At 29.3% G+C, this 7,055-nt stretch overlaps 1 pseudogene; it reads left to right on the top strand.

Annotated features, from left to right (window-relative positions):
* Window positions 1–4,657: 4,657 nt before the first annotated feature.
* Window positions 4,658–6,670, top strand: LOC112709035 (alcohol dehydrogenase 1-like; annotated as a pseudogene).
* The last annotated feature ends 385 nt before the right edge of the window (window positions 6,671–7,055 follow it).

Raw genomic sequence — 7,055 nt, 5'->3', positions numbered from 1 at the left:
AGAGAGGTGATGATTTAAGAAGAATTTCGTTTTGTTAATAGATTATGTGTATGTTTGGGTTAAAGTTTGTAAATAAAAGTTTTGTATAAAATTGATTTTGCACAACTAATTTGGAATTAAAAATGGGTTAGAATTAATATAGTTTATGTTTGACAATTTTTATATTAAAATAGATTATAATAAATTAAATATTGTTTGAATTATATTATTTAAAATTACTTTTAGATGAAAAATTATTAAAAATGATATACTCTTTAGTATTCTTTTAGCTACAATTTTTTACTACTTATGATTCTAATATTACAATCTATTTTAGTATTCTAATATTATTTCTTTTAGTATTTTTATATTAATTTTTTATTTAATTTAGTCTTTCTAACGGATTAATAGAATTACAATAAAGAATAAAAAAAACTCCACACAAAAAAAGAAATAATAAAAATGTTAAAAAATTCATATAAATAAAAAATAATAAGAATTTTATAGAAAATAATATAATATATGAGAAAGTATTAGAAAAAAATATCATATAAAAAACAATAAAAGTTATCATATGAACAAAAAAAGCAAAATGGGTAGATAAGAAATAATTTTTTTTAATTAATGGTATAATGAAAAAAAAAGTGAATATAAAAGTTAAATTTTTTAGCTTTTTGGTAAACGTGGCTTAGATTATAAAATTATATTTATGTTTAGCTGAAGAAAAAGTAGCCATATAAAAGAAAATAACAAAAACAGTCAAAAAAACTCGTACAAACAAAAAATAGTAAAAATTTTATAAAAAAATAATAATATGCATGTAAGAGCATTAGAGAAAAAAATATTAGCAAAATTGGTAGATAAGAAATAATTTTTTAATTAATGGTATAATGAAAAAAAAAGTGAATGCAAAAATTAGATTTTTTAGCTTTAGGTAAACGTGGCTTAGATTATAGAATTACGTTTATGTTTGGCCGAAGAAAAAGTGGCCATATAAAAAAAAAAACAAGAACGACGAACTCGTATAAATAAGAAACAGTAAAAATTTCATAAAAAAAATAATAACATGCATGTAAGAGCATTAGAAAAAAAAATATTATATAAAAAAAACAAAAATCATCATATGAATAACGAAGGATAGAATTGGTAGATAGAAAATAAATTTTTTTAGTTAATAGTATAATAAAAAAAATGAATGCAAAAACTAAAATTTTTAACTTTAGATAAACATGACGTAAATTATAAAATTACGTTTGTATTTATAAAAAACAAATTGTCATAAAAAAATAAGAAATAATAAGAATTCTATAAAAAAAATAATAACATGCTTAAAAGAATATTAGAAAAAATATTATATAAAAAATAACAAAAGTCATTATATAAATAATAAAAGACACAATTAATAGATAAAAATAATTTTTTTTAATTAATAGTATAATAAAAAAATAAACACAAAAGTTAGAATTTTTAATTTTAGGTAAAAATGATTTAGATTACAAAATTATATTTGTGTTTAAAAAGAGAAAAAGTTAGCCAAATAAAAAAATAAAACTTTTAAAAAAATTAAAAACTAAACCAAACTCATTCTATATATCAGTTTCAATTTGTTTTCTGTTAACTGGAGATGATCATGGTGGTAGAAAATAAAAATAGAATTAGATTTTTAAAAGATTCCTGGCTATAAATTGAAAAGTTAAAAATTGCTTTTTCCAAAATTTTATTCCGTGTCAACTTAATGGAAATCTGTTACAAGGGAATGTAGCTTTTAGTTTTCTTTTATTGAGAGGAAGGATAATACACGGCATAATAGAAGAGAAAGTCAATGTAATATTGAAAAGATTTTTTTTTAGAATAAAATAAAAAAATTATTTTTACAGAAAAATAATTCTAGAATTATATTTCTAGAGTTTTTTTTTTTTCTATTGGAGTAAGTTTATCGTATCTTTCGACGGACTTCACCAAAAATTTATGGGGAGTTTTAGGGTCTGTCTCTAATTTGGAAAGAAGATATATTATGATCAAAACTTTTAATTCCAAAAAAATCTAATTTGGTTTAGGAAAGACAAAAAATTGGGAGTTGAATATTGATAGATAATAAGTATGACTTTTTCAATATCGCTAGTTAACAATAGCAACAACATTATCATCATCTCTATCAGGAATAAGTCGTATTTAAAAATATCATTATGGAGAATAATGATGTAATAAGAATGGTACTCCTAATACTAAAAAAGAAGTAACAGTGAAGTTGAAGAATTTGAAGATAGCCGAAGTATTTGAAGATAGCCGAAGAATAGGATAAACATTAAAATTTTTGGATTTAGAATGAGTTCGCCAATTCCGGCGGACTTCTATAATTTTATAGAGTTTTTCGCATCCTGAGAAAATTTCACCCAAATTCTCCCTAAAACCTTGGTTGAGAACGAAATTCAAATTTATAAGTCATTGTCATAGGCCCGGTTTGTGTAAACAATTTAATTAAGTTACTTTTGAAAAAATAGCTTAAATAATAAATGCTTATATTGAAAGTAACTTATAAATAAATTATTTTGTGTTTGATTTTTTAGTTTTAAAAGTACTTGTTTTAAGATAAAAAGTGATAAAAAGCTTTTTATTATGAGAGAAGTAATTTTTTTAACTTCTCCATAAACACTAAAATAACTTTTTAAAAAGTTGTAATTTGGTTTTGAAAATTGTACCAAACATTGATACTATACCTTTTCATGAGTTAAAAGGAAAAAAAAAGTCACTTATGAACCTATCCAAACGAGACCATAGTCTCTAACAGTATATAAGAGTATACAAAAGTACACAGACAACAAGCATAACTTCTTCAATATCGTCGGTGCCAAATGGCAACCATTATCGCCCAATCTGATTTTCATGATTAACTTTCAAACTTCTTTTTCACCCAATCTGATATTTATAAAAAAAACATGGTGAAATTTGCTAGGGAGAAGACGAACTCTATAAAAATATAGAAGTTTGCTGGAAAGTCAGACGAACTCTATTAAAAATAATAGAGTTCGTCGAATACGGCAAACATGTCCTAAATTCCAAAAAAGATGCATATATGAGAATTTAGAGTCGGAATAATGGATTTAGAGAAATAATATTTTTTTAAATTTATTTTAGAAAAAAAACAGAAATTAAATGCTTACCAGTTGCGGTAGTCTCCTAATAGAATTATAGGAATGATATATTGAATTGAGAAAGTATGAGGAGACAATGATATTAGTGTACAATGTGTACAATAAAAGTAAAAAAATTTAATTCAAATGATAATTAAGTTAATTAATTTTCAATAATTACGAATTTTGAATTTAAAAAAATAAGGATTTGCAACCGCGGTAGTTACATATACTGTAAACCTTCCTTCTCCTTCAGTCTCTTTTCTTTTCACCGGTGAAAGAGCAACATCAGCCGTCGCCACCCAGAAGACGATCGACGCCGCACTGCGTCCTACGAACGTACGAGCAAGACCATCGCGCTATGCGTCACTCAGGCAGCCTCCATTCGCAGCCGCACCCATGATTTCAAAACAAGGAAAGCCAGCATAGAATCCAAATCGTCATTGGTGGTATATTTGCAGAGTATCAAGTGTTAAAAACTATACCAAGAGTAAGCTTAAAACTTCATCATCCATGGTCAATTAACTAACTCATCTTTAAATTTTTAACCCAAATTAAAAAAAAAACTGTTTACTATTCTTTTTTCCTTTTCTACTTCATTTCCTTAGTTATTTCATGCTTTGACTTCACTTCACTTCTTCTCAAGTTTCCACCACCCTAACAATAATTTTGACATTTTAATTCAAAAAATGTCAAATATGGTGGATGGTCAATTTACTGTATATGTAGATGATTATTTTAATTCTTAATTGGATGGTTATTTTATTCGATTCAGTTTAAGTATATGCAATTAACAAATGCTGGATGGTCATTTTACTAGGTAGTCAAATGATTATTTTAATAACTACGTGGATAGTTGTTTGTTAGCAGGTGAGGAAGCTTCTAATGCCGAAGAGGTGGAATGATTGGTTAGGGTAGGATGGCAAATGGTTGGGAGGGGGAGGGGAAGAGGGTATTTGAGTAAATTCTTTTGGTAAATTAAAGTTGAGATGATTAATTTTTTGAAATAATTGTTTGAGTTTTTTTTTCCTTGTATTGGGCTAAATTCGAAACCAATTGTATACATTGTCAAGATTTCTCATTGTCTCCCTAGCAGAGTTCAATAGTAATTACTCTAATTAGTTAGCTTTCTCTTACTATATATGATTTTGTCTCTATCAAAAAATTATATGCCAATTGTAGATCAATTGATTCTTAACAGTTTTTTCTTTTCTGTGCAAATGGGGGTAGTGGTTTTCTTCCATGAAGAGTATTATAACTGTTGAAATAGAAGAAGTGAGATAGCCATATTATAAGGTGATGGAAAAGTGATTGAGAGAGTGGAAGAAGCTTTTGGGAAGTGCAGCAAAGGGAAGCCCTTCTTTGGTGGGGACAGTGTTAGATTCATTGACATTACTTTTAATTTTGTTTAACTTTCAATTTTATGATGTCTTGCATAAGTTTTGAAAAGTTTGTTTCATTTTTACCAGGTTGAGACTAGAACTCTTGAAAAAATTAAAGAAGTATTACATTATGCTTCCCAAACGAACACTTCTTAGACCCGGATAATGTTGGATAATATGGTTTTATCTCTACCTAATGGGGATGTGAATATATCAATGCTGAAAGAGGTTGTGCAGTTAGTAAATGAAAATTTGAAAATTTAAGACTGAGGTATACATGACTAAATTTGTTTTACTCTTAGTTGAGTTTTCAAAAACTAAATGGACTTGATTGGAATGTGGTGGTGTTTTTTTTAGCCGCAATTACATGGGAGGCAGGGAAACCATTGGTGATTGAAGAAATGGAGGTTGCGCCACCTAAGGCCGGTGAAGTTCATTTGAAGATCCTCTACAACTCACTTTGCCGCACCAATATTTACTTCTGGGAAGCCAAGGTTTGAAATTTATATAGTGATGTAGCTTGATCACAAGTTGATTAGGGAATATGGATTACTTTATGGTTGTTTCTTCATCTCTCAAGTTTTTCTTCTTTATTATTATTATTATTATTATTATTATTATTATTATTATTATTATTATTATTATTATGCATCACAAGAGTTTAATATGTTTCTAACTCTTTTCTCAATTTCAGGGCCAGACTCCATTATTTCCTCGGATATTTGGTCATGAAGCTGGAGGGTATGTATATTCTCTACTATTTTTTAAACTGAGTGTCATAAGAATTAAATCCCTTAGCTTAAACTTCTTTGTATTAAGTCATGTGATTCATTACCATGTACGTTGGTTCATTCATTATATAACATTATATCAAACAAGATTAAGAAAGTTAAAGAACAATGATATTGGTAACGGTGCAGGATTTTGGAGAGTGTAGGAGAGGGAGTGACTCATCTGAAACCAGGTGACTATGCCTTCCCTGTGTTCACTGGAGAGTGTGGTGAATGCCCTCATTGCAAGTTAGAGGAGAGAAACATGTGTGACCTTTTCAGGATCAACACTGACAGGGGTGTCATGATCCATGATTAAGAATCAAGATTCTCTATTAAGGAAAAACCAATTTACCATTTTGATAGGACCTCCACATTTAGTGATACATTGTGGTTCATGCTGGATGTGTTGCAAAGATCAACCCTGAAGCACCACTTGACAAAGTTTGTGTTCTCAACTGTGGAATCTGCACATGTTTGCAACATCACCCTAGATAAGTATATTTCTTCACATTTTATTTGTTGGTGATTCTGTTCTCTGACAACTCAATTTCATTTTCATGTTTTGTAGGTCTTGGTGCCACTATCAATGTTGCAAAACCAAAACCTGGTTTTTTTGTTGCTATTTTTGGGCTCGGAGCTGTTGGTCTTGCTGTATGTTAGCCTTTATTTTTCTTTGCGTTGCAGTTTTTATAGCTATGGATCAAGGGTATTAGTGAGTAGCGACTCTTGTTCTTTTTTCAATCCAAATTTGAGGCTGTTGAAAGGGCAAGGATTTCTGGTGCATCAAGAATCATTGGGGTTGATTTAGTTTTTAGCCAATTCGAATTAGGTATAATGCCATTCTCTCTGAATCAAATGTAGATGATTAATCATAGAATAAATTGAGTAAGTTTCCCAAATCTACAAATTGTATTCACTTACTAATGGTATTTTCTCATTTTACTATTACTAGCAGCTAAGAAGTTTGGGGTTAATGAATTTGTGAACCCGAAAGATCATAACAAAGATGTACAAGATGTTAGTTCTTTCTAAGTTTTTCTCCATAATTATTTATACTTTCATGTAAGAAAGAATAAGATGTTAATATTGCTCAACAGGTAATTGCTGAAATGACCAATGGAGGCGTGGATCGTTCTGTTGAATGTACTGGCAGCATCCAAGCTATGATCTCAGCATTTGAATGTATCCATGATGTAATTGAATCAAAACTTGTTCTTTTTTTAGAACCTGTAGTATCATCACTAGGAAAGAGATCAACATTGGGGTCAGTAAAAAACAGTGACGAAGTAGAAGGAATGGACTCAAAAGAGGAAAAACTAGAGAACATGTGATGCTCCCAGAAGACAACATGACGAGATATACAAATACATCGAGAGATAGGATCCCAACAATGATAACCCTTGTGTTCAGAGCCATAACCAAAAAAACAACACATACGAGCCCGAGGTTCAAGCTTATTATGTTCATGAGGCTGAAGAAGGACAAAACAGACACAACCAAAAACACGAAGAGAGCTGTAATTGGGAGAAGTATGATAAAGAAACTCAAGAGGTGTAGTGTTACCAAGGACAGAAGAAGAGAGTCTATTGATAACATGAACAGCAATGAGAACAACTTCACCCCAAGTACGCTCAGGACAAGAAGAGGAAATAAGTATTGCACGAACAGAGTCAAGAATATGACGATGTTTATGCTCATTTCTGCCATTTTGTTGAGAGGTACCAGGACAAGAAAACTCAGACAAAATAACCTGTTCAGCAAAAAAATTTAAAAGTTTGGAGACACGATAT

The sequence above is a fragment of the Arachis hypogaea genome, chromosome 9 (genome assembly GCF_003086295.3).
Source record: "Arachis hypogaea cultivar Tifrunner chromosome 9, arahy.Tifrunner.gnm2.J5K5, whole genome shotgun sequence".
Classification (NCBI taxonomy): domain Eukaryota; kingdom Viridiplantae; phylum Streptophyta; class Magnoliopsida; order Fabales; family Fabaceae; genus Arachis; species Arachis hypogaea.
This window is presented reverse-complemented; position numbering and strand designations above follow the sequence as displayed.